The sequence below is a fragment of the Salvelinus sp. IW2-2015 genome, linkage group LG27 (assembly GCF_002910315.2).
Source record: "Salvelinus sp. IW2-2015 linkage group LG27, ASM291031v2, whole genome shotgun sequence".
In the NCBI taxonomy this organism is placed as follows: Eukaryota; Metazoa; Chordata; class Actinopteri; order Salmoniformes; family Salmonidae; genus Salvelinus; species Salvelinus sp. IW2-2015.
This window is the reverse complement of record NC_036867.1, coordinates 35566202-35588879: the sequence shown is the minus strand read 5'-3', so window position 1 is coordinate 35588879 and position 22678 is coordinate 35566202.

The following is a 22678-nucleotide window of genomic DNA, read 5'->3' as shown; positions in this document are numbered from 1 at the left end:
TAAGCGACATCTCGCCCCCGCATTCCCTGCATTCCTCCTCCTCATCCCTTTTTCCACGGTACTGCTGCTGGTGTCCATCCATCCACCAGCCAGGCAAAGGCCTGCAGTTGCCAAGCCCTCCAACTCTCCAACCCACAGCCTTTCAAGCTTTCCAGCCCCCCAGCCCTCTGCCCCGCCCCCCAGCCCTTCCACCCCCCCAGCTTTCCCTACCTCCCACAGACATGACAGGTGGCAGGACCAATGGGGACCATTTAAACCTCGGTGTGTGATCCCACTGCACTCCCCTGACCTCTGCCCCCTGACCTCCGAGGCACCTGCACTGGCTGACTGCACTTGGAACAAGGTGGAGTAACCATGCCCCTGTCTGTTGTCAGTGTGTGAGTTCAACATACAGCTCGACCGATGATGTTCTGAGCCAGATGATCTGTGTTTGTTTTGGATGTCTTGTTGAGATAAAGTGACCTATTTATTACTATTACGTGATCATTTTAAAGGCCAAATAATGATAAACATACCCATTGTTCTTTTTAGCAATATAACTTAATGTGGTATAAATTGTGGTATTGTGGCTTTGAAGTACACGTTTATAGGCAGAATACTGTCTTATTAAAGACATATCAGAGAAATCTTACACTCTGCAGAACAAGTCTGTGTGACTCATTAAAAGGGGAATCACATGCTACATTATAATTAATGATAAAAACATCTACATTAAACAGGCGTTCGCTGGATGCAACTTGGTTGCAATTGCTATAGATGTTTCCATTTGATTGCCAAGCTTACCATCTCTATCTTACCTTAATGAGAATCCGTGCTGATTAGCCAACGTATAACACACACACGCACGCACGCGTAACCGATGTGAAATGGCTAGCTAGTTAGTGGTGGTGCGCGCTAATAGTGTTTCAATCGGTGACGTCACTCGCTCTGAGACCTGAAGTAGTTGTTCCCCTTGCTCTGCAAGAGCCGTGGCTTTTGTGGTGTGATGGGTAACGATGCTTCGTGGGTGACTGTTGTTGATGTGTGCAGAGGGTCCCCGGTTTGAGCCCGGGTCTGGGCGAGGGGACTGACGAAAGTTATACTGTTATGCACGCGCACACAAACACACACGCATATGCACACACACACGCATACACACACACAAACACGCTCGTGCAGGCATATGCACAAGCACACACACATCTTACACATGCCTTGTATGTGAAAGGGCATGAGAGAGAGAGAACTACACTTGTGGCCAGTAAACTACAATGAAATGTAGAAATGCAAGGACAAGGGCTATAGCCATGATCAGGGTCCACTCTAGTGGTGCTCTCAGAGTGGGGATGGTGTTCTACAGGGACAGGCAGTTTGCCTCTGTGTACATGCTCCTTACAGGTCTTCCGCTCCTCTGGGCTAGTGCTTTCTCCCTCTGTATTGTCCAGTAGCGGTTTGTGGGTAAAATCACTGGGGAACCTATGTGTTGTGATAATTGCGTTGTTTGCTCTGTAACATGTTAGTTCACATGCCTTGCCACCGTGATATGTAGGCGTAAGGCCAAGACAATAAGAAGACACAGTGGCAGAATAAATTCAACCTTTGTTTCATTACATAACCGGAGAGCAACATCTGAAGTCCACTAAGCATATTGCATGTAACAGACAGTTAGATGACCCACAGCATGGTCAAGCAAGTTAATGTTTCCGACATTTTCGAGACCACTAAACAACTATTGATTTAGAACCACAGAGAGTTACTGCAAGTTGCAAACAAAACAGGAGCTGCCTCCACTATTCCAGCATTATTTCAACTTCAACATCTTAGTCTAATACAGTAACAACTAAAAGAACCAAAAACACTAAAACAACGTAGTCCAATAAACGTATGCTAAATATGATGTGGCTGTCCATGGTTCTGATTTCTGTGTGTGTGTGTGTGTGTGTGTGCGTGTGTGCACGTTCGTGCAAGTAGAAAAACATATTGACTCACCCTACTTGTAGAGAAACGCCATCCTCCTCTCTTTCATGTTGATGAAACGGTCTATCACTCTGTCATACAGTACACTATGTATTTTTTGTTGTCCTAGGCTACCTGGCTAAAACGCTTGCTCACTAGCCTAACTTCCATTCATAGGCAATGTTAGCTAGCTAACATTAGCCTTCTACATCTAGCTACATATTGAACATCCATCTTTTAGGCCAGGGGAACAACGATGTATGAACGAATGGTTGGATCAGAATAACCGTTAAAATCATTGGCCAGTACAGAGAATTCAGTTAAAAAAAGTCAAAATACCTATCTCCATCCATGGCTAATTTAGGAAGGACAACAACACAACGAGATGCAACAATTCAAGTTGTTTCTGTCAATGACGTATGCTCTCAATGCGATTTGATAGGAGTGACGACAAAATCCAAGCTGGCTTCCCTTCACACTTTTTTTTGGTGCTCCAGGACCATTCACAGTTGAGCTCACTCAGTTCAGCTCAACGCTGATTGCCATTTTTTTTTTTTTATCAAGGGTACTTTTAGCCTCTTGCGAATTGATCGAAAATTATGAAACACAAAGAGACAAAATATAAATAATTGTATATTTTTTTATTTTGTTCTTGGTAAATTTGTTGGGGAAGCCTGGCTTCCCTTGTCATCCATGAATACACGCCACTGGCATTGTGGTTCGGCAGCTTCTGTGAATAGAAATGGTTTGATAAATGGCGGCTAAGTGACATTCATCACCATCCCTCTGTAATTATTGGCTGATTTAAAGGGCAAGAAGGCGGGGCTAAGCAACAAGATTTTATTGCGTACACCAGCAATACCGTAAAACATTCAAAATCTCTTTGACAATTTGGTCATTGATAGATGTAGGATCTTAATTTGACCTATGTTGTCTGCAGCAACAGGATTTGAACGTTTAGTCATTGTTGCTTGATCGGTGGTTAGCTTGCCAAAAGTAGGTTACATGAAAAATGCAACACAATGTAACTGTGTTAGCGTGGGTGTTCAGTTCTTAAGGCTAGGGGGCACTATTTTCACGTCCGGGTGAAAAGTGTGCCCAAAGTAAACTGCCTGCTACTCAGGCCCAGAAGCTAGGATATGCATATTATTAGTATATTTGGATTTAACACACTCTGAAGTTTCTACAACTGTTTGAATGATGTCTGTGAGTATAACATAACTTATTTGGCAGGCGAAAGGACAAACCATCCAGAAAAAGAAATTTGAGGTCACTCTCTTTTCAATGGGTTTTCAATGGGAATCTAGAATTCTAAGGCATTTGCTTGCAGTTCCTATCGCTTCCACTGGATGTCAACAGTCTTTAGAAATTGGTTGATGTTTTTCCTTTGAGAAATGAAGAAGTAGCCCTGTACAGAACGAGGGTCGAGTGAAGTGTACTGTTGTGGTTGAGATAAGTGACCTGAAAGCTCGCTACACTTTGTTTTCCTCCGGTATTGAACACAGTGTATCCCGTCTTAAATTGCATTGATTATTTACGTTTAAAAATACCTAAAGTTGGATTAGGAAAGTTGTTTGAAATGTTTGGATCAAGTTTACAGGTAACTAATTAGATAATGTGTAGTCATGTTGCGTGAGTTGGAAGCGGTGTATTTTCTAAATCACACGCGCCAAATAAATTGACATTTTGGATATATAACGACAGAATTTATCGAACAAAAGGACCATTTGTGATGTTTAATGGACATATTGGAGTGCCAACAGAAGAAGATCCTCAGAGGTAAGGCATGAATTATATGTTATTTCTGACTTTTGTGTTGTGCCTGGCGGGTTGAATTATGATTTTCATGTGTATGTTTGATGGGGTGCTGTCCTCAGATAATAGCCTGGTTTGCTTTCGCCGTAAAGCCTTTTTGAAATCTGACACTGTGGCTGGATTAACAAGAAGTTCATCTTTAAACCCATGTATAACACTTGTATGATTTATGAATTATTATTATGAGTATTTCTGTTTTTGAATTTGGCGCGCTGCTATTTCACTGGGTGTTGTCAAATCAACCCCGTTCACAGGATTGGCGTGCGAAGGGATCACTAAGAGGTTTTTAACTTACAGTATGTAAATAAAAAAGGAAAATTCGCAGCAATGAAAGAGTGATCAAATTAAGATCGTACAGCTGTATGAATACAGCAGTTTATTTTATGACAAAAATGAATGTAAAGCTTACCAAGAAGTGTGTGTGTGCCTATGTATTTGAGCACACATCAAATCCCCCCTCTCCATTTCCTGGGTGAGTGGTCCCCAGTGTGCGGCTGTAAAGTGAGTGTAGCTGGGATAAAGCCCCTTTACTCTCCCCTCATTTTCTCCACGACTCCCTTAATCCTCACACTGACTGCTGTTGGAGGCTAACCTCTGACCCCCAGCAGATTTCACGGATTAGGTCAACCCTTTATGTTWCCACACCCCCTCTAATCCCGACACTTTCACTTAACGTTGAATAAGCACCSMCTGGTTCATCTTTTAATTCCACTCCACACAKTGCRGTTTGAGCCTAACCTTTACCGTAGGTTTTTCCTGGTTTGGCCCCATCACCACAAACAATAGGGAGGGGTTAAAGAGAGAAGGATTAGGGGGAGGATAAGTTAAACGCTGTGTCTTCCCACTGTTGGCAGACCTTTGATGTGAACAGAATGTTTCCAGGGCTCAGAGGAAAGCCATTAAACACTATGTATTCATATGGCCTGTTTGAACTATGGGGGAAGGAGATTTGCTGAATTCTTGCAATTTCATTAGCTAAAAGAAGAACTGTTAATTTTACAACTATTTCACAGATTTCTTAAATATAAAAAAAAAGACATCTAGACACTAATTTGTATGTGTGAATAAGTACATTTCTCAATGTATGCTTTAAGAAAAATATATAATACAAAAATGCATAATTTATATTTGATTTATATTAATTCCCAATAATCTCTCACACAATTCATAAACACATACAACCCCCACAAACATATATGTACTGATAAATCAATTGCAGCTGCTACAGAAGTATGAGTGACAATATGAGTGACATTATAGCTAATAAGGACTTGTATCCTGTCAGTCAGAAGAACACCAGCAGGCCTCTCCACTCGGTCTCCTCCCCCTTAGACAATGGATGACACAGAGGTTGGACCGGATTTGTCTAGAAAGGATACATCTTTTGTCAAAATTGACTTTTTGTAGCAGGTTTATGAGAATTTATACAGAAGGTTAGGATCATTAAAGTAGCAGGTCAGGGGAATTGGGTTGAGGTTAGGAAAAGGGTTAGGGTTAGCTAAAAGGCAAAAAAAAAAAAAAAAATCTTTTGACCTCTATTTGACAAACGCTGTATCCCATCTAGACATGCTCGGTTGGACCAAACAGATGCTCTACACACACATCTCACTAACCCTGACTTGATTTAAAAAAAATATTGCAAATAATATTAACAATGTGAAAGTAAAAATAAAATAAAACATGTTGCTTAATAATTGCTCTCAACTTGAATGAAGGCATTTGGGAAAATAGTGTAAACAGACCTATTTCACAAAGGAATGGTAACAGCAGAACATGTCAAATGAAGAGAACCTGAATGTTTTAATTTCATCTGCTCTGCAAGAATGACATGAGAAAGCTCAAGTGGAGTGACAACCCGTGCAGGAGACGCTAGAGAAGTTGAAAACACTTGAATGGGTACAGATGTAGGGTCTTAATTTGATCACCATTGTTGCAGGAGAACTTTCCTGTAAAGCAGGACATTTAAAACTTGTGGTGCGTTTGAGGTTTGAAATTCTAAATTTCAGACTTGATTTCCCCTCACAAAAAAATGCATAAACCCCTTAAATAAATGTAATTAATTATAATCCACATAATTATTCACATTTCCTGTTGCTGCAGCAAACTGGCCCAAATGAACCTCTACGGGATCAGTGTTCCCCCCGCGGGACGGTTCAGCTAACGTAGGCTAATGTGATTAGCATGAGGTTGTAAGTAACAAAAACATTTCCCACAACATAGACATCTGACATGGGCAGAAAGCTTCAATTCTTGTTAATCTAACTGCACTGTCCAATTTACAGTAGCTGTTACAGTGAAAGAATACCATGCTATTGTTTGAGGAGAGTGCACAATTATGAAAATGTATTAATAAACCAATTAGGCACATTTGGGCACTCTTGAAACAACAATTTGAACAGGTATGCAATGGTTCATTGGATCAGTCTAAAACTTCGCACATACACAGCTGCCTTCTAGTGGCCATAATAAAGATTGCGCCTGGGCTGGAATAATAGATTATGGCCTTTCTCTTGCATTTCAAAGGTGATGGTCCCCCCCCCAAAAAACACGTTTTTTTCTTTGTATTATATTTTACCAGATCTAATGTGTTATATTCTCCTACATTCATTTCACATTTCCACAAACTTCAAAGTGTTTCCTTTCAAATGGTATCAAGACTATGCATATCCTTGCTTCAGGTCCTGAGCTACAGGCAGTTAGATTTGGGAATGTCATTTTAGGCGAAAATTGTAAAAAAGGGTTCGATCCTTAAGAGCTTTAAGATCCTACATCTGTAAACCATTATGCCAAGCACACTAACAGGGTAATGAAGAAACCAGAAATTAGCATTGCTATTGCTAAAATGCTAGTTTTAAGGCATTTTTTTTATGTGATTGATGACATACTCTATTCTAATATTACAATGAACAGACATATTAAAGTTGTATTTCAGGATGCTCAGTTTGAAGAATGTGTGTTTAAATGGAACTCTGCTTTTCCGAGCCAACAAGATGCAATTGCTTATGCTTTGATTTTGGCCACTGAATAGCAGCTCTCAGTATGACATTGAACTGTAAGCAGTATCCATCCAGTAGTGATAAACCATGCTTATCTTCCAGCACATGTGTTTCTGATCTGAACACAAAATAAACAGGATCCCATCAAGTAAAACCTAACTACCACTGGATAACAACACAACAAAACTAAATACAAAACAGGCCAGAACATCCCTTTATCCACCCATCCCTCCATTCATCCTTCCATCCTGGAGCACATAGAATTAATATGTTCTCCATCGCATGATCTAAAGTGAACTCGAGCTATTCCAAAGTTGTGCTCTGGCAAGGGTCTGAAGGTTGAAAATAAACCTAGGCCCTGAAACGTTGTCTGATTTTCCCATCAAAATAATGAAACTTGAGCATTCGCAGCGCTGATATGCCAGAGAGAATACAGGGCCCAGGTCTGTCATGCAGACATCAAAGGCCTGAGTCCTACTGCACTGAGTTTGCCCCCCTCTGCTCTTCCGAAGTTGCATTAAATAATTGCCTACCCAGAATTCCTCTGGAGTTTCTGCTGCCTTTGTTTTATTTTGCCTCCATATGGTATACAGCCAAAGAAAAACATAATATTGACCCATGAAGAGAGAGCTATTACCACGATTCCGAATTCATTCAACTGACAGTGGCTGGTGCCGACGAATACGATAGGACTGATTGACATGCAAGTGCCACACGTTTCGTGTGGCACTTGGAACCTAAAACGTACTTTCCCTAATGTATGCCATCTTTTTATAATGGTATGTTGGAGGAGGCACCGTAAGTGCACCAAACCTGGGATCAAAAATTATTTGAAATAATTTCCTACACTTTATCTGTGCTCGATTGAGCTTGCCTGGCTATATGGAACCAATATGATAGTCCCAAAAATCCAGATCCTGCCCATCTCCAGCCAGGCTAGAGCAAACGTTTAAGATTTGCATAAAAAAATAGCATTTGAACCCAGGTCTGAGGAGGACACAGAGAATGTGACAATTCAATGCATACACGGCAAGACAGACAGACATGTTGGCTGGGTAGAAATGGAGTGTGATTTTGTGCACAACATTCGTCTGGATTACAGGGTGGCCCTCGCGTTCATACTGTGTTTTTCATCGGGCCAGATTTGGAAGTGTGACAGAACGAATCAAAGGGAATCATCCTAATTGAAGTTGTCATGGTGAGATGCATGAGAGGAATATCAGTCTTTGTAAAAACGAAAACATAAGTAATCCATACTTTCTATTTTAGATCGGCCATCCTAGAAGATCTTATAAGGACAGAGGGGGATGAGGGCCCTAGAATTAGATGTATGAAGCATATTCTATATTAAATCAATATTATTTATAAGCGTATCAAGCCATAGATGTTGAAAGAGAATCAATGTGTTTCCCATCCCATCTCTTAATGCCCGTTCCTGGATTCAAACCTCTAGGCTACCTATAGAATACAGTGACAGATAAAATGTACATTCATCTTCAAAGTCCTCACTGTAATCCCAGTCATAGTTCAAGGCTCCTTTGCATGACCGTATGCAACTACATTTTCAGGACTAATATTCTATGTACCCACATCTGGCAATATTTTTTCTCCGTACTGTATATTTCATATTTCAATATAGCTCGTCCTCTGTCTTTCTGTCACTGTATGTGCTGTATCCCATGAGTAGTAAAGTATCCACTCTTTAAAAGCATCTGCCAAGATATTGTTACAGTTTGAGACACATGATATTAATGCCGCTTTGGCAATGCACAGCTACCGACTGTAACAAATTATTATTATATATATTTTTTAAAGTATTGCTTTCTTTGTACCCTTTCAAAATGCCCAAACATGTAACTCTCCCAATTTATAGTCATGGTAATATTTGGGAAATTCACCCATTAATTAATTCATAGTGAGACAGAAACTTTTCTCCAGACTTGACTGACTGGGATAGTCTTGCACAATTTCCCCTCAGGAAAGCCGTTGTGTTTCATGTAAAGCTTAGTGCTCTTTGATTAGTGGCTAGATGATGAATGGAGTGCTTCATAAACCAATCCAGTTGCATCGGAGCTAGACGGCGACTTAAGCAACGTAAACCCCAAACTCTTCCAATGTTCAAGCGGGAAAAAATCCACAAAAGTACATTTCCGGAAAGTTGAGTCGCCTGGCTGTTGAGCAATGATTCTGTCACTCTTTATGGCTTTTTGGGAGCTCATAAAACGCACACGCAGCTTACACAAACATCCAGATATTTGTCATTCCAAGAGAAGCCATAGGGAACAATGAGACACATTGTGGATTCACAGGTCCTCTTCCGTTTACCACTGGGACAGGAGGTGGACAGGGACTGCAGTATATGGCTACCAAATCGAAGTAAAGTGAGATGTTTCCATAAAAGGATGTTTTCTTGGAGAAAGCTGATGCCGTTTCCAAGAAGACTTTTGTTGCAGGCAGGGAGATCGGCATTGAGAAGTGTCCCAAGTTGGTATGCTTTAACTAGTCTACACCTCTAACTTTGCTCATAGGCAAATGGTTTGTCTTTTACAAGCTAAAGGGGAGTGTAGGAGGATGGCTGTCATTGTCACACTGTCCGGTTCTAGATGGATATATTTGATTGACATATTTCTGGCTTTGGTCTCACCTGCTCTACAGATGATTGGGGTGATTAGAGTTGCAGCGTGCTTTTCCAGTTGCTGCTGTGTGCTTTTGAGGATATCCAGCAATGTCCTCTTAAAATGTTTAAGTTCACTAGACAGTACAGCACTGTTAGTCAAAACGAACCCTAAAGCTTTACCACATGCACAGTCTTCCAGATTTGTATTGCAACTTCAAGGTGAAGTCAAGTTGAGGGAAACAGTTATGACTTTGTGACTTGCATTATGTCCATATTTAACTCCTGGAGCTTTAGTTTGGGGAGATTATTTTGGGACAAGTGTCCAGTTTGGGGACAAAATGTGTCTATTTGTAAATAACCTGAATTGTTTCAAGCAGACCACCATAGTCCCTGTGCCCAAGGAAGCGAAGGTAACCTACCTAAATGATTACATCCCCGTAGCACTCAAGTCGGTAGCCATGAAGTGCTTTGAAAGGCTGGTCATGGCTCACATCAACAGCCTCCTCCTGGATACCCTAGAACCACTCCAATTTGCATACTGCCCCAACAGATCCACAGATGACACAATCGCAATAGCACTCCACACTGCCCTTTCCCACCTGGACAAAAAGAACACCTATGTGAGAATGCTGTTCATTGACTACAGCTCAGCGTTCAACACCATAGTGCCCACGAAGCTCATCACTAAGCTAAGGTTCCTGGGACTAAACACCTCCCTYTGCAACTGGATCCTGGACTTCCTGATGGGCCGCCCCCCCAGGTGGTAAGGGTAGGCAACAACATGTCTGCCACGCTGATCCTTAAGACTGGGACCCCTCAGGGGTGTGTACTAAGTCCCATCCTGTACTCCCTGTTGACCCACGACTGCGTGGCCAAACACGACTCCAACACCATCATTAAGATTGCTGACGACACAACAGTGGTAGGCCTGATCACCGACAACGATGAGACAGCCTATAGGGAGGAGGTCAGAGAACTGTCAGTGTGGTGCCAGGATAACAACCTCTCCCTCAAGCAAGACAAAAGAGCTGATCGTGGACTACAGGAAAAGGCGGCCCCATTAATATCGACGGGGCTGTAGTGGAGCGGGTTGAGAGTTTCAAGTTCCTTGGTGTCCACATCACCAACGATCTATCATGGTCCAAACATACCAAGACAGTCGTGAAGTGGGCACGACAAAACCTTCTCCCCCTCAGGAGACTGAAAAGATTTGGCATGGTTCCCCAGATCCTCAAGAAGTTCTACAGCTTCACCATCGAGAGCATCCTGACAGGTTGCATTACTGCCTGGTATGGCAACTGCTCATCATCTGACCGTAAGGCGCTACAAAGGGTAGTGTGTATGGCCCAGTACATCACTGGGGCAAAGCTTCCCGCCATCCAGGACCTATATAATAGGCGGTATCAGAGGAAAGCCCATAAAATCATCAGAGACTCCAGTCACCCAAGTTATAGACTGTTTTCTCTGCTACCGCACGGCAAGATGTACCGGGGCGCCAGGTCTAGGACCAAAAGGCTCCTTAACAGCTTCTACCCCTAAGCCATAAGACTGCTGAACAATTAATCAAATGTCCACCAGACTATCACATTGACCCCCCCCCCCCTCCATTTGTTTTGTACACTGCTGCTACTCACTGTTTATTATCTATGCGTAGTCACTTCACCCCCACCTACATGTACACATTACCTCAACTAACTTGTGCCCTCGCACACTGACTCGGTACCCGTACCCCATGTATATAGCTTCGTTATTGTTATGTTATTGTGTTACTTTTTATAATTTTTTACTTTAGTTTATTTGGTAAATATTTTCTTAACTCTTCTCGACCTGCACTGTTGGTTAAGGGCTTGTAAGTAAGCATTTCACGGCAAGGTCTACACTTGTAGTATTCGGCGCATGTGACAAATAGAGTTTGATTTGATTTGATTTGGTGAGCACGTCAAGGCGGGAGCATCCATCGAGCCACAAACATTAAGACACAAATAAACTAAGCCAAATCGGGTCCCTCTCTTAGCACGAGTTACAGAGGACGTGAGAGAATGTAGATGTCGACACCACAAATTGGCAGTCTTGTCCCAGCTGAGGTTTTCGTTGGTCTTTCTTTCCCTTGCATAAGTCTTGCACACTAAGACATAGAATGTTTTAACAGAAAACGCTTTCTTATGTAAAAAACACAAGGAGTAAAAGCAAGTCTCCGAGGTTGGGTGTGGAAAACTTCGGGGCCCTAGTTGTTGTAACTAGCCAAAGATCTCCATTTTTTCCCCTGCTGAGATTACATGGTTAGGAAAAACAATTGGACCTAATCATTGCTGATATGGGTGCTGATTGACCGAAGTCGTAAATATAACGTTATTTGTTGGTTGGGTGATGTTAGGCCAAGGGATTTATCACGGAATAGGAACTAAAGACACCGTGAAGGCCGAATCAGTTTTATGCCAGAGTTCAACTGCATGTCGCCGCACCAACTACACACTGCAGTTGTTTGCTTCTGTCACTTGTAGAAATACGCCGCAGGCACACAATTGAATACGGCGCTGTGTGCTGGAAAAGAGAACAAATCCTGCCATAGAATGAAATCAAATCAGGGACTGTGCCTGTTTTGACACATTAAACCAAACATGCCAACGACAGTCAGTGCTGAGACACGGGGGCTCTGTGATGATCTGCGGGTTTCTCCAGCGAGTGAATGTGACGTCCGTCAGCAAGAGGATCAGGGCTTTGGCAGCCGGCAAGGCTCTGATTTACTGACAATCCTCCGTAAGAGTTCTTGGCTGCCGGAGCTGAGAGAAGGTTAGACGGAGAGGTCTGCCATTCATTTCAAGGGATTTGTAAGCCACTCGTGTACATTGTGAATGAATGTCAATGAAAACTGAGCACCCTATTAATAATTTAAACAGAGGAAGCCTTGTCGATATTTTAACCGACATGCTTACCAAGGTGCCTGCTTGAATCTGGTATGTCAGGGGTTTGAATTAGTCAGGGGTTAGCCATGCAGCTGATGCTATAGGACTGTGTGGCAGTTGTGTGGAGAGGGCAAATAAGAAAAGGGCTCAAGTGTAGGGCACTCTTCCCAGTGGTCCAGGGAAGGGGTCCAACTATCTGTCTCCGCCACTTAGACACAGAGTTAAGGAGTGGGCCCGTCTTTGACCCCAGACACTTCCTCCAATCCACCCCGTCCCCCGTCCCCCCAGTCCCCCTAGCCCATGAGATAGGACTACAGCTGACGTTGGAGAGGGTCAGAGGACTAACGGGAGGTACTGTTAAGGTTGGTCATTCTACACCACGGCACCCAGGCGCAGGATAGTAAAATGTGATGCTTGTAGTAAAATGTGTCTCACAGTTAAATTTAAAATAGACAAGACTTATACAGAGATGCACTGTAATACAGAGATGCACTGTATTAGTGCTGGGTTCTGTCTGGGAGCTGATTTTGCTTTTTGGGAAAACTGATATCTTGATCATCGTTATGTGGATAAGTTGATGGCTTTTCCGAAAGTTGATACAGAAGGATATATATTAAACACACATAACAACAATACCCCTCCAAACACACACACACCACACACACACACACACACACACAACACACACCACACACACACACACACACACACACACACCACACACACACACACACACACACACACACACACACACACACACACACACCACACACACACACACCCAAAGTGTCGTCTCACAGAGCGAACCTGCATTTCTCTGACATATCCCCGTGACATAGGTTACACACACAAACACACACACACACACACACACACAAACACAAACACAACACACACACACTCCACCAGGAGCAAACAATCGTCTGATGACTAAATCACTCGCACACATCCAGATCCATCCAGAAATAAATATCCGTCCCATAACTGACTCACATTAATGCCGTCAATATGCTGCCGGGCCAGCCTTTCCAAATGAAAGTTTAACGACCGTGCAGTGGGCAGCCCAGTGAGTGAGATGATGAGTGTAATGTCAGAGACAGTTTGTTCCACATGGTTCCTATAAGGATCCTGCATGCTGGGCCAACGAATGAGGACGTGACTTTTGATTAGCTGAAGTACTTACTGGTGGGACGGGACACACACATGGAAGGACGTGCGCACACATTCATGCACACATGCACACGCACATACAGTCACACACACACACGAGCACGCACACACACAGACATACACACACGCACACACGCACACATACAAGAGGGGGTGAGTGTAGGAGTTATTTAGCCACCGCAGCACTAGTCGAGGAACATCTTGATTATCCTGTCAGTGATCAGCGTCAGCTCGTCTACTTCCAGAAGTGCACCATTTGCCCAGGTCTATATTTCATTAGTGGGCCTGTTAAATGCATAGTGGGGAGCCACACACACACACACACACACCACACCACACGTAACGTCACTCTTGCTATATTCTGAAAGAGCAGTCACAAGTCACGGGATGTTACAGGATGTCACAGCCCCCCAACTGTCACCAATCTGTTTCATCATCACATGTAGAACTGTGGTAGCAAATAATAAACTATGCTAAATATGTACATATAATACATGTACTCCCGAGTACATGTGGCTCCTGAGTGGCGCAGCGGTCTAAGGCACTGCATCTCTGTGTAAGAGGTGTCACTACAGTCCCTGGTTTGAATCCAGGCTGTGTCACATCCGGCCGTGATTGGGAGTCCCATAGGGCGGCGCCCAACTGGCCCAGCGTCGTCCGGGTTTGGCCGGGGTAGGCTGTCATTGTAAATAAGAATTTGTTCTTAACTGACTTGCCTAGTTAAACAAAGGTTACATTTAAAATTAAAATTAAAATGTACAATACTAAGGTTCAAATAAATGACTACACTAAGTATGCAAAGGTTTTCATGTGCCTGTTAGCTGTATATGGCATTGCCAAACAGAAATAATAAATATCCACTCCTGTTCGGAATCTTTGAAATTGAGAAGTCCTGTAAATCAACTTTGAAAAGACTTCAAACTCCAAACAAACATGAATTGAATTGAATGCTATTTCCCAATACTAGTGGAAAGACCCAGAAACCTTTCTGTCTCAAGATCACACAGAGGCCTTGTAGAAACAGGTGACCTTTCCATCCGTCTGTAAAATGGGCTGAAGCTACAGCATATTATCCACTGGCTTTGACCCAGTCATGTCTCTCACTACAGTCATTAGATATGCACCTTCCACCAGAGCCCGAGCCCGATTCCATAATTAAGTGAATCATCTACTGGTCGACAGTCATATATGCTTCCCAAGGCAGTTAGTTCTTGGGAAAAGCCGCGTCTGACAAAATGAGGTTTGCCCTCTGTACACAGATAATGAGGCGAGCTCCTGACAGGTGCGTCGTGATTAGGAAGTTTCTAACAGCGAGCTCATTCCGCACCGGCCCTCGACGGTAAACACACTCATCAGCGCTGCGGCCGTCCCCGGAGAGGAGAGCATGTTTGACATTATTAATTGGCTTTTCTGTGCGAAGGAGTCAAGGAGATGAAAAGGTTTATCACGCTGAAATAATTAATTTTCGCCCCCGAATTCGCTGACAGTTCAGTTCTTCTTCTTCGAAGAAGAGGAAGAAGAAGAAGAAAAAGAAGAGGAGGAAGATGAAGAAGAAGAAGAAAAAGAAAAAGAAGAAGAAGAGGAAGAAGAAGAAGAAGAAGAAGAAGAAGAAGGGGAAGAGGAAGAGGAAAAGGAAGAAGAAGAAGAAGAAGAAGAATAGGAGGATGAAGAAGAAGAAGAAGAAGAAGAGGAAGAAGAAGAAGAAGAGGAAGATGAAGAAGATTCTTGATTTTCTCCCTCCTGCCTTTGCAGTTTTTAGTGGGGGACCGGAGGAGACACATTAGTGGTGGAAATGTAAGATTTTTCATAAAATACAATTAAAAAGGAATTTAATTAACTTGAACCTGTATAAAGGGAAAAGGTTAGTTTTATCTCGGCCTTTACAAAGCCTAGAGATTAGTGGATCCACATTATGTGTCTAGTGCGGCATACATTTCATTCCAATTAATTCAAAACTAAAGGGGAAATGATGTAGTCTGATAATGGCAGACTTTCACACAGTACTTTAATCACCTCTACTATCAGCGGCGTGTATGGTCTCATAATTGCTTTAATTAGTGCAATTGAAAAATGTCCATGTGTTAGGCAGGAAAAGTTTGAGTGCACCTGAACAATGGCGAGAGAGGTGGCCAGTTAAGTGGAACTTGAAAGAGTCTAAGAGGGACATCCCTCTTGAACCCAGAGAGATCAGTATGAATTGATAATGTAGTCCTGGAAGAGGAGGAGTTTTGGCACCTTCCAGAGGAAGGCATAAAGCCATGCAGAGACACATGTACGGTGTCCATTTTAGGACATCAGTCTTTTCCAGCAGACAATGCATTACTAATGCCTTCAGGGTTAAGAAAGGACACCATTTCAGGTTAGAATAGATGCAATGAAGTTTGAAGACTGAAAAGTGTCCTAAAATGGATTTCGAAATGGTGGCCTTTAGTCAGTCCAACCACACTGGGCTTCCATCTCATCTCTCATCCCTGCTATTGTAGCTCTTCATCAAAAACCATCTGAAGGAGACATTGAAAAGTGTGACAGATGTGACATCATCAAAGTGGGACAACAAGTTATCTCCCTGCAATGTTGTGAAATCAAGCGTATGAAGTGAGTTCCAAGCTTGTCGAAGCCCGATGCCCCACTGTAGAAGCACCATAGCTCTCCGTAAATTACCACGCTCTTTGTAGACTCTCTCTCTGTAGACCCCTGGCACCCTGAGCCTTGATCATGTTTAATAATGCCCTCTTTCCTTCAACCCCCCCCAGGCCCCTCATGCATCTTGCATCCATCCATCCCCCCTGAACAATATGGAGGATATAAAGGAATAATAGAGACAACTCCAGGCTTGAGTCCCCAGGCCTCTGAGACGCAGGATCCACTTTCTGCTTCACTTCACATGCAGAGCCCCATATTAAAACAAATCCCCATCTCGGCTCCCCACCACCATTGTGTTGGTGTGCGTGATGTGTGGTGTTTGTGTGCAGATTGGCGTGCGAACGGACAGATGTGCGGAGTCTCTCTCTGTAGTGTGTGTTTGTGCTGTAGCATGTGTGTGTGGATGTGTGTCTGTGTGGTGTGTCCCCTTGCGTGTGTGTGTGTGTGTGTGTGTGTGTGTGTGTGTTCAGCTCACTGGGTCTTGGGGGTACCATGCCTCAGTAACCCACAGCCACACACAATATTTACCATTCATATTCCAAGCTAGCGTTATTAGATTTGGTGCTTTGTGGACAATACCCAGAGATAAATGAGCACAATGCCTTCCGATGACATCATGTATTCTTCTCGACTGTGATGCATATATGCCAATTAGGACTGTTGTTATGAATGTCTTGTAAATGCAGTTGATGTCCCTTTAGAAGTGTTGCATTTTTGTCTCTTGGATGTTGAGCACTCGTGCATTATTTAATCATGTTTGGGATGTTGAATGAATGAGCTAATGAATTTATTAGATAATTAAAAAATACATACAGCCGAGTCACTTGCGTTAGTCTGAGACGTAGTCCTGAAACCTCAAATGACACAACCCCTTTAATTAAGACTAATTACTTTCTTTGTGCTACAGGGAGATAATCAATTCCACTGGCATCAACATTTCCCGTAACAGAAAATCAGCCCCCTTTATGCTATTGGCTTACAGACAATGTGAGCGTTTTCCCATCTCTGCTTATAACAATTCCCTCATTGTGAACCCAATTGAATCATTTCCATGAGCATCCACATGTACGCAAATAAGTGCAAATAATACCACATCTTACTTCCTGGTTTTGGGGTGAATCCTATAGGTAGTGTTAAGTTATGGCTCAGACCCATTCGACTCTGGGGGATTATGATGGTGGATGTGGTGGATGCCAGGGTAGTCAGTCAGCATGGGGGGGATATCATCCCTGGCCCAGTGTCCTATCCTCTGTCCCCTGGGGACTGGCCCCTAATCACATCTGGCTAGCTGAACTCAGATAATGAATCTAAATGGATCAATCTAAATTGGTCCTTTTGAGGAGCACAAAGATATAGGGTCCTGGAACAGTGTTGGTGCCTCGGACTGGTCCTCATCTGCAACTTTCAATCGCCGGTGCAGTCTTGCGTATCCCTTTAATTCCTTTTCTCACTCCATTATTTACATGTATGACCCTGCTAAAAGGGGGCTGTGTCGGTCATTTCTGCACCCTCACCATATGGACATATGGAACAAAGAAGAATGGCTTTGGTTGGTATTTTAACTGAACATTAGATAGGGCTTTTTTTAAGGTCTTTTTTTAAAATATCTCTTACACGTTAGTAATAATTGTTTCTAACTCAGTAGGTATATTCCTTACATATTCCTTACTTATATGTAACACCTAGCCTATATGTCAGCATATTGAACTAGAACTACATAAGAAAAGAAAAAACACATCAATGGATGAAAAGCTAGCTGTGTCATTTAGGGCATGAAATAGAAACAGGTCTGAGTTCAGTGGTTCTAATTGAACATGGCCATCTGAAGAGAAAGAGCAGTCTGGTTCCTTCCTCTTTCCATCTGGATGTGGAGAGTCCCGCCCCCTGCCTGTCAGTCAGGGAAGTTACCCCTCCCTCCCCTCCAACCAGACACTGATACATCCACAGCCCCTTCTGCCTGTCAATCAAAGTCATCTGCTCTTCCTGCTCCTTTCAAGCTCATGTGAAGTGGGGGGAAAATAGATTATGGGTGCAATACGACTCCTCTCTTTCAAGGGACTCCAGTTTTTAAGTCTGATGATGTCATTCCAATTGTTTTCCCCATAGAAGTACAATTACTATGTGAAACTATTTCAGTGTTTTTCCCTATGTTGTAGAAATATCATTATCTTCAACAATCATAATACAGTTGAAGTCGGAAGTTTACATACACTTAGGTTGGAGTCATTAAAACTAATTTTTCAACCACTCCACAAATTTCAAACTATAGTTTTGAAGTCGGTTAGGACATCTTCTTTGTGCATGACACAAGTCATTTTTCCAACAATTCTTTACAGACAGATGATATCACATATAATTCACTGTATCACAATTCCAGTGGTCAGAAGTTTACATACACTACGTTGACTGTGCCTTTAAACAGCTTGGAAAATTCCAGAAAATGATGTCATGGCTTTAGAAGCTTCTGATAGGCTAATTGGCATAATTTGAGGAAAATGGAGGTGTACCTGTGGATGTATTTCAAGGCCTACCTTCAAACTCAGTGCCTCTTTGCTTGACATCATGGGAAAATCAAAAGAAATCAGCCAAGACCTCAGAAAAAAAATGCAGACCTCCACAAGTCTGGTTCATCCTTGGGAGCAATTTCCAAAGGCCTGAAGGTACCACGTTCATCTGTACAAACAATAGTACGCCAGTATAAACACCATGGGACCACGCAGCCGTCATACCGCTCAGGAAGGAGACGCATTCTGTCTCCTAGAGATGAACGTACTTTGGTGCGAAAAGTGCAAATCAATCCCAGAACAACAGCAAAGGACCTTGTGAAGATGCTGGAGGAACCAGGTACAAAAATATCTATATCCACAGTAAAACTAGTCGTATATAGACATAACCTGAAAGGCCGCTCAGCAAGGAAGAAGACAATGCTCCAAAACCGCCATAAAAAAGCCAGACTACGGTTTGCAACTGCACACGGGGACAAAGATCATACTTTTTGGAGAAATGTCCTCTGGTCTGATTAAACAATAATAGAAATGTTTGGCCATAATGATCATCGTTATGTTGGGCGGAAAAGGGGACGCTTGCAAGCCGAAGAACACCATCCTAACTGTGAAGCACAGGGGTGGCAGCATCATGTTGTGGGGGTGCTTTGCTGCAGGAGGGACTGGTGCACTTCACAAAATAGATGGCATCATGAGGAGGGAAAATTATGTGGATATATTGAAGCAACATCTCAAGACATCAGTCAGGAAGCTTGGTCGCAAATGGGTCTTCCAAGTGGACAATGACCCCAAGCATACTTCCAAAGTTGTGGCAAAATGGCTTAAGGACAACAAAGTCAAGGTATTGGAATGGCCACAAAGCCCTGACCTCAATCCTATAGAAAATTTTGGGCAGAACTGAAAAAGCGTGTGCGAGCAAGGAGGCCTACAAACCTGACTCAGTTACACCAGCTCTGTCAGGAGGAATGGGACAAAATTCACCCAACTTATTATGGGAAGCTTGTGGAAGGCTACCCGAAATGTTTGACCCAAGTTAAACAATTTAAAGGCAATGCTCCAAATACTAATTGAGTGTATGTAAACTTCTGAACCACTGGGAATGCGATGAAAGAAATAAAAGCTGAAATAAATCATTTTCTCTACTATTATTCTGACATTTCACATTCTAAAAATAAAGTGGTGATCCTAACTGACCTAAGACAAGGAATTTGAACTAGGATTAAATGTCAGGAATTGTGAAAGACTGAGTTTAAATGTATTTTACTAAGGTGTATGTAAACTTCTAAACTGCATGTCTTTACTAACAATCATATATTTTTCTAAATGTTCTCTCTAAATCAGTGTATGCCTGTTCGGTATAGTATATCATCATCATCATCCTCTCTTTTTCCAGAGCTCAGTGTTATGGGAATCTCCCCAGCAGGCTTCAGTCCTGCTGGGGAGATCGTGGTATAGGATCCAGTGCTGGCCGGATGGACCCAGTCTATGAATGTTTATACCAGACCGGCTCTGGCACTAGAACCTCATGAGTACCGTCGGTGTTGGTTTTACACTGCTTTCACAGTTATAAATTGCATTCTTTCTGCCTCTTTTACAAATTAGAAGCAGGGCCCTGCTCTCAAGGAGAGGGAGATGAGAGAGGGAGGAGTGTGTGGATAATCTGTCGAAGAGCACGTTCTAGTGGTTTGAGAGAGCACAGCAGCTCGGTGTGGGACCCGCGGGAGAGGAGCAGACTGCCACCCTGTCTCTGTCTGTCGACACTGCAGCGCCAAAGCCCTCACACCAGCAAGGCTGTTCACTTTTCACAGCAACAACTAATCGGGATGGCAAAGGGGGAGAGCCCTGGGGAAAGAACACAATTAAAGAACACAATTAGCTCCTGACTTAAAACACGTATTTTTAATGTAAGGCTGTCCTAATATGGACACCGTAATGGTGAAAACTGTAGCAAAAATATTTTTAGGATCATCATAACCACTTTTGTGACACTATGAAACAAAATACGTTTTGTATTTAAATGGAGAAGATTGTGTGAACTGGAAACATTGTTCATGCAGGAGAAACAAGTCCTCCTCGCAGTTCCAAGCGAGTCGTAGTGCCAAGCGAGCCGCTACTAGTTTGTTCACCAACAGTTCAATACAGCCAAGGCAGGAAAGCAGGATCCTGATGAAAATATTAAATGGTGTATTCTCTGGTTTATTAAGCTAGATATTAAATCCAGATATTAAATCCCAAAAATGTATGTTTTTCATACATTTAAAACACTGATGTATTAGTGCCATTTGCACTACCTCTTCATGGAAACGCCCTATTATAATAATACCTCTTCATGGAAACACCCTACTATAATAATACCTCTTCATGGAGACGCCCTACTATAATAATACCTCTTCATGGAGACACCCTACTATAATAATACCTCTTCATGGAAACGCCCTATTATAATAATACCTCTTCATGGAAACGCCCTACTATAATAATACCTCTTCATGGAGACGCCCTACTATAATAATACCTCTTCATGGAGACACCCTACTATAATAATACCTCGTCATGGAAACGCCCTACTATAATAATACCTCTTCATGGAACGCCCTACTATAATAATACCTCTTCATGGAAACGCCCTACTATAATAATACCTCTTCATGGAAACACCCTCCTCTTCATGGAAACGCCCTACTATAATAATACCTCTTCATGGAAACGCCATACTATAATAATACCTCTTCATGGAAACGCCCTACTATAATAATACCTCTTCATGGAAACGCCCTACTATAATAATACCTCTTCATGGAAACGCCTACTATAATAATACCTCTTCATGGAAACACCCTACATAAATAATACCTCTTCATGGAAACCCTACTATAATAATACCTCTTCATGGAAACGCCCTACTATAATAATACCTCTTCATGGAACGCCCTACTATAATAATACCTCTTCATGGAAACGCCCTACTATAATAATACCTCTTCATGGAAACGTCCTACTAAATAATACCTCTTCATGGAGACACCCTACTATAATAATACCTCTTCATGGAGACACCCTACTATAATAATACCTTTCATGGAAACGCCCTACTATAATAATACCCTTCATGGAAACGCCCCTACTTTAATAATACCTCTTCATGGAGACCACCTACTATAATAATACCTCTTCATGGAGACACCCTACTATAATATACCTCGTCATGGAAACGCCTACTATAATAATACCTCTTCATGGAGACACCCTACTATAATAATACCGTTCATGGAAACGCCCTACTATAAAATACCTCTTCATGGAGACACCCTACTATAATAATACCTCTTCATGGAAACACCCTACTATAATAATACCTCGTCATGGAAACGCCCTACTATAATAATACCTCTTCATGGAAACGCCCCACTATAATAATACCTCTTCATGGAGACACCCTACTATAATAATACCTCTTCATGGAGACACCCTACTATAATAATACCTCGTCATGGAAACCCCTACTATAATAATACCTCTTCATGGAGACACCCTACTATAATAATACCCTTCATGGAAACGCCCTACTATAATAATACCTCTTCATGGAGACACCCTACTATAATAATACCTCTTCATGGAAACACCCTACAATAATAATACCTCGTTCGGAAACGCCCTACTATAATAATACCTCTTCATGGAAACGCCCCACTATAATAATACCTCTTCATGGAAACGCCCTACTATAATAATACCTCTTCATGGAGACACCCTACTATAATAATACCTCTTCATGGAAACGCCCACTATAATAATACCTCTTCATGGAAACGCCCTACTATAATAATAACCTCTTCATGGAAACGCCCTACTATAATAATACCTCTTCATGGAAACGCCCTACTATAATAATACCTCTTCATGGAGACGCCCTACTATAATAATACCTCTTCATGGAGACACCCTACTATAATAATACCTCTTCATGGAAACGCCCTACTATAATAATACCTCTTCATGGAAACTCCCTACTATAATAATACCTCTTCATGGAGCACCCTACTATAATAATACCTCTTCATGAGGACACCCTACTATAATAATACCTCGTCA